The following is a 7,266-nucleotide window of genomic DNA, read 5'->3' as shown; positions in this document are numbered from 1 at the left end:
AAGGACCAGTCGACTGGTAACGGGCAAATCAGGTTCTGATTTGTTCCAAGCTCTATAAGAAGAAGCTTGGTATGGCCGGCCAAGGTGACGAAATTAGACTTGGTTAAAGCCTAATTAGTAGTCACCAAAGTGCTCAAGGTTCCCTTGTGTCCAAGTGTTGTTGGTGAGTGTTGTGGTGAGGTTTCTCCACCCACAAGGAGGTTTGAGCTAGCCGGAGGTCTTCCGGGGAGCAATCCACCGACGGATAGGGATCGTCCACCTTACGGACACACCGTGGAGTAGGAGCTTTATCTCCGAACCACGTAAATCGGCGCTTGTTGGTTTGCTTGCTCTTTCTTGTTCTTTGTATTTGTATTTAGCTTTCGTATTTGTGTTTGTATTATTTGTATTCCGCTGCGCAACTAACAAATACGTAGAAAGCGAACGATTTGGGGGTGCCGTCTATCCAACCCCCCTTCAAGCTTGCCACCGATCCTCCAACAGTTTGGTCTTCGTGCTAGCTACCTAGTCAGCCCGTCGACCTAGCTGAACTCCCCTGCAACACTGAGTTAGCACAATAGATAAGAGAAAACAGTGTTAACAGAATTCAAGTATAACCTAAGGTTATCTCCCCTAGGGTTGCCTAGCTTCACTCACTAGTGTTGGTCCCTTTGGAGGCCGGTAAGAGGGGAGGGGTGAATTGCCCTGAAAAAAAAATAAATCTACCATTTCTCGGACTATCAACTAAATAAAGAATACTTGTAATTAAAAAAACAGAGACTAATTAAAAGAAAGCAGACATAAAGGAGTTACTTGGTTTGCAATCAAAAGCTTTCTAATCCAAGGAGAAAGTAGCGCACTATATGAAGATCTCCTTCGGGTGGAATAGCCTCTTACAGTGTTAACAATACAGAAGAAAAGTATAGCATAGAGAAATGGATTACTAGTAAATTGAATTGACTGTTGAAATCAGTACTATATTTATAGCACTATTCGGGGCGCCTGAAAGGGTTCCGGGCGCCTGGGGGGATAGCATTCTATCCCCAACGCGTAAGTCATCGTCCACATCATCACTGATAAAATTTAGGTTCCGGGCGCCCGGAAGGGTTCTGGGCGTCCGGACCACATAAGTCAATCGAGTTGGCTTTTTGCGGTCCAGTTCCTCTGCTCCGGTTCAGCTCGTCTCGGTCCGGATCTTTCGGTCCGGATCTTTCGCTCCAGCTCTGTTAGCTTGGGTGATCTCGATCATCCGGAATAGGGCTCACCCGAACCCAAGTTTCGGCCTTCTCCTTGAGCAGCTTTCTTCCCCAGTTTCTTGTTCCTCGAACGTCGCGTACGTTCTTCTCGTCCACCGGTGTACTCTTCCGCGGCACCTCGTCCCTCGGACGCACCAAGCTCGTTGGCTCTCTCCCCGTGCCGTCTTTCTCGCTAGCCACGTCTTCCGCTCAACTTCTTGTGCTCCTAAGCTCCTGTACACTTAGACACAAGGGTTAAACCAAACAGGACCTAACTTAACTTGTTTGATCACATCAAAACATCTTAGGGTTCCAACAACTAGGACTTCCATTGCCTAGCTTCACTCACCAGGATTTCCTCCACCTAGCTTCACTCACTAGGGCTCGGCTTTATTCACTAGGACTTCTAGCACCTAGCTTCACTCACTAAGGTCTGGCTTCACTCACCAGGATTTCCGCCACCTAGCTCCACTCACTAGAGCCTGGCTTCACTCACCAGGACTTCCACCACCTAGCTTCACTCACTAGGGTCTGACTTCACTCACCAGGACTTCCACCTTTCCTAACTTCCAGTTAAGACTAGTCACTCAGTAGACTTCTCACCTACCTATCCTTTGGTTAGAACTTACATTTGCTAGTCATCTAATCTTGACTAGACTTCTCTCTTCCAAACATCAAATTTTGTTTGGATCAACCCTTGATCAAACTGACCAAACTTAGGTATATTGTCAAATATCGAAATCCTAGAAGTCGGCTACACCAACAAGTTGTTCATCTTGTCAAGCCTCAGGTGATTTCAGAATTAACTTAATTACATACTACTTTATAAGTATAACTCGAATAATCATTTCAGAGTCTCTCACCCCAAATGGTTTACCATTCAGAATGGTAGCCTCGATCACTGACTTGAGATAACATAAAATTATGCTCAGTGGAGATGAAATTAACGTTGAGCACTAGACTAGTTCTTGATCATCTTCTTGCATGTGACACAAACTGTTATTGGATGAATTTTGCTTCTTTATTTTGTGCTGTGATCGAGTGTTATTGACCGCATTATGAATAATCTCACTTAAAATAAACCCTAGCTAGCTAGAAAAAAAAAATGCATGGTGTGGGGTAGTGTGGGAAAGGCATGCCATGGACAATCTTGAGAGAGAAGGCAGAGAGAACATGTTTGATTGCTCTTGAAAGAAAATAAAAAGGGAGGAGACAAAGCTAGAATAGAATCAAGCTCCAATTTGAGTTTGTACTCGATGTACTTCGTTGCACAAACACAAAGGCACTTTGTGCAGTGAGTGCTCTCTCTGTGCTACTGATATGTTTAATCTGGGTGCGTCGAGTTAGGTTATGATTGGGAACTATAAGTCAACTTCTAATCTCCTATATCTTATAGCAAGGCAAAAAGAAAAAAAAATTAAGTCAAAAGGAGAAAATACCTCTTTATCAAAGATTATATCAACTTTAATCAAAATTATTTTAAGCAATTTTAATTATTATCTTTTTCATGTTTCTAATAGTTTGGGACACAATTAGGTGCATTTTATATCTTATAGCAATGGAAAGTACAAATGAAGGTAATTAACATGTAAACATGTGATTTTAATGAGTATAATAATTGCCATCAAATCTTGGCCACAATTAGTGTTAGGGATGTAGAAAGTGATAGTGGAGAATCCACTTGAGAGCCTGAAATTCTCCTCTTCCAAGGTTTTGTAGAACCCTAAAGCTTTGACTTCCACTTGCTCTTGCTCTAACTTATAATTGATCGTGCCATGTTACCTTGTCGGCCCTCCATGCTTTAGATCTTGTGAGCCATCGATATCCCACTCGTCCAAAGCACACACTTGCTATAAGAGGCAGTATATGTGATTAATTTTGTCTTCACGGATGCAATACAATTGTAAAATATTCAAAAATAATAATGAAAGGATTAGGGTTTAAATTTTAAATAGGGTCAATATTTTAGAGGCTTATTTTTGAGTATTTTAAATTTACTTAATAGATAAATCAAAGAGTAAGATACTAAGATTAGTCAGGCTCAGACACTTGATTAAAAAAAGGTATTCATCGCACTTGCACTTGATTACGTTCTAAGTAAATTTTATTTAAATTTGACAACTTGATCACTAAACTATCGTCCGCGTGGAGGTGCACTTTTGGGAAGTTCATCTACAAGGAATGTTATGATGTTTCTATACGTCTTTAAAAATTTATTTTAAAAAAAATATACAGTAAAACTATAATAATTTTTTAACTTATAGTATACATCATCACACACGTATAGGATCACATCTACATACATTAAGAAATTATACTTATTAAATGACATTTCATAGGAAAGACATCAACTGGTAATTCTCATAAAGATTGTCTCTATTTGTATCCATATTGATATACCTTCGAGACAATTTCACAAAGCCACAAGCTTCACCTTCATTTTGGCACTAGCCAAAGGAGGAAGACGATACGATCCGAGAGAGAATTCTATCTAGATTTGATGTCCGGCAGCAAGGGCAACCTTGCAGCACCAAATCAAGAGAACAACAGCCCCTTTGCTGTTGTTAGAAAGCCCCATGACACATAGTACATCCTTACGGTCGGTAAGAGAAGGATGAATTATCTTGCACAATTAAACAAATACTTTTCTCAAACAATCAGACTTTAAATGATTACACACTTAAAGAAATATTACAGAATAAAAATGAGTACAAGACAAACAGTTTACTTGGTTGGCAATCAGAGGATTACTATTCTAAGATAAATAAGCTCACTATGAATATCTCCTTCTCTAACAAAACGTTGGAGGTTAAGAAGCCTCGTACATGGAAATTAAGCTCGGAAGTAAAACAAAAAGAGATTCGAAGTACAGAGTATGTTGCTCGAAATGGAAAAAACCAGGGCTCTATTTATAATTCACTGGTCAAAACTAACTGTTTCCTAACGTGACACGGTCCGGGTGCCCCCAGTGTCGCAAATCTCATCTTCTCACAAATGGCTACGCGACAGATATAGAATAAAATTTTATCCCGCTCCAAACGCCCGAACCCTTGCTGATCCTGATCCACAGCATCGAGAAGTCGAGGCTTCCCGACTAACACCAAAGTGATCAAGTCACTGCTTATCCATTGCTCGGTCGACTAAACCCGAGGTCCAGTCGACCGATCCCTTGGTTGAAGCTTGGTCGTGTACTAATATATACTCTAGGGTTCGGTCGACCAATCCAGAGGTTCAGTCGACTGATCAAGGCCGCAAACTTCAACCTATAAAATGTTAGTTTTCTACAAAACGAAGTTAGAATAATCGGCAAATAGTATAAAATGTAACTTTGACAGTCTCCGGACTGTCCGGTCTTGACTTTGAGTTTCGCTGAAACTCTAGGTTGAATCGATGTCTACTGTTCCCTCTTCGGGGAACACGTCCTCACATACTCCTCTCAGAAGAGTTTACCTTTTGCCAGACTGATCCTCCAAACCGTCTAGACTTTTGCTTATCGTTTGAGATCTAGGACTTTATGTTGAACGCCCGCTTCACGACCCTTCTAGACATCCACCTGGTGTCCACGACCCCAAGGATTTTCACCTAGAGTCCTCGACTCTATGATTTCACCCAAACTCCTCGACCCGCCAAGATTCGCCAGTCCCCCAGACTAGGACGTCGTTGCCTAACCGTAGCTAGGAATTTTCGTAACCTAAGGTTACCTCCCCCTAGGACCTAGGGTTACCTCCTCCTAGGATTTTCTACCTACCTAGAATCCACTAGGACTTTTACTTAAGGACACTTAGGACTTTCCTACAAGTTAAGTCACAATTGTTAGATCACAAGACATCTTAACTTTTAAATCCTTTTTCATTATCAAAACTCAAATTCGATCATCTGATGCTCCCCGCACCAACAAAATATACACTCCCCCTAGACTTAATCTCTAATTCCTCCCTTTAATCATATTAAAAATAAAAAAATCCTAAAAAAATAATGTTGATATAAATTTGAAGTACACTTTAAGGGAAAATTAATCGACAAACATTTAGAAAAATAATGAATTTTAAATATCGAAAATTTAAATTTTTACAATTTATAAAGCAGCTTGAAAACAAATAATTTAAATTTACTTTTAATTATTAAAAAATTTTGAAAATTTTTATAACAGTTAAACATATATATATATATGTAAAGTACTGATAAAATTTTTATCAAAAAATAAAATTAAATTAAGTAGTAATAAATTTTTTTTCTATAGAAAGATGTATCTTCTTAAAAAAAATACTTAAAAATAGATGGTAAGATCAAAAAATCTTGAAAAATTTTCTGGAAATGTAATAGAGTAAGTATTTTTACAGAAAAAAATAAATTTTTAAAAATTAAATATTCAAGAATTTTTAATATTAAAAATTAGCATTTGGATAAATAATTCATAGAAAATTCAATAACTGTAAAAAAAAAATTTTAAATATTTTTTTTATAGAGAATATGATATTTTATTAAAAAATGGAATTTTCAAAATTATCGTTAAGAAATATTTTTAAATTGAAAAATATGATTTTTGTTAAAAAAAAATTTTAAAATAATAAAACAATCAACAAAATTTAAAATATTTCCTACAGATAAGAAATGAAATACTATTTCTTAAAAATATTAAATTAAATTAATTTTGAACATAAATTATACGAAATAATTTATTTAAAAATATTAGATAATTTTAAGTAAAAAAATATTAAATCAATTTAAAAAGTAAGACATGCATAAAAATTTAATCTAAGCATAATTTTGGAACTCAATATAGGTTCCTTCCTACCAGATTAATCAAAAACTTTCTAGGAATATACTTTCATAATAATTTGCTAATTTAGCCCTTATGATATCTACATGTCAATTTAGTCCTTAATAATTTTTAAAATTTGAAATGGCAATATTTAAGCATGTAGAATTTTTCAAATTTTCTATTTATTTTTTTAATTTTTAATTTGTTTTTATTTTTCGAAAAGATTTTGCTAAAATTCCTTTTAGTTGCTTGTTTTCTTTTAATAATTTTTTATTCTTATTTTCTAATCGACAATAATTTTTTTGAAAACACTTTAATAAATTTATATAGTTGTTCAGGAGGTAAAGATCGTATATAACTTATCTTGTCAATCTTATTATCTGATGCTTCCCTTGAAGTGTTGCTTTCCTCTAACTAGGGATGACAATGGGTAGGATTTCATCTCCTCTGTACCCATCTCCATTTATTATATTCATCACCATACCCATCGGGTATTTAACTTTCATACTCATCCCCATACCTATCGGAAGATCGGGTATCCATATCTTACCCATCATCCTATTACTACCTACCATTCTCTCTTTTTTTAAAAAAAAAATAAATTATTTCAATGTACTTGTATGTTCTTTCTCATCTCGTGCTCCTTTTATCGTGTGAGCATTTCTCGTGGAAAAGAAGATGAAATATGTGTTGGTGACTGAATAAAGGCAAACTAAGTTTCTTTTCTAAGGCGGGAAGGAGACTAAAGTTTCTTTTCCAAGGCAAATGAGCTTGCTTCGTCTTCTTCTTGGTGACTTGCCATCAGCGCAAGTCCACTGTGGGCTTCAATCTCCGACTTTGACAACTTTTCATCCCACGTCACCTTTAGATTTTTGTACTTGTTCTGGGTCGATCTTTTATCCGTGTCTTTGTTCTTCAATTTTGGGCAGTTATTTTTGACGTGTCCTTCTTCATTGCAGTGATAGCATCTCATTTTCCTTTTTTCTTCTTTTAGTCTGCACTTGACTGAATTTATTAGTTCTAAATAATTTTTTAAACTTTGTACCAAAAATATCGTTTTGTCATCATTGAGAGATGTTTTCAAATCTAGTTCATCCATTTTTACCTTTAAGGTAATATTTTGCTTCAGCTCATTCTTTAGATCTGCACATCTAGAATCATGGATTTCAAAAGTAGAGAATAGGTCTTCTAAATTACTTGCCTCTAAGTCTCTAGAGATGTAATATGCATCTACTAGAGTTGACCATTCAAGTGTTCTAGAAAAGGCGTTAAGCGCATACCTTAGCGAAT

This window comes from Zingiber officinale, chromosome 6B (assembly GCF_018446385.1).
Source record: "Zingiber officinale cultivar Zhangliang chromosome 6B, Zo_v1.1, whole genome shotgun sequence".
NCBI classification, from domain to species: Eukaryota; Viridiplantae; Streptophyta; class Magnoliopsida; order Zingiberales; family Zingiberaceae; genus Zingiber; species Zingiber officinale.
This window is presented reverse-complemented; position numbering follows the sequence as displayed.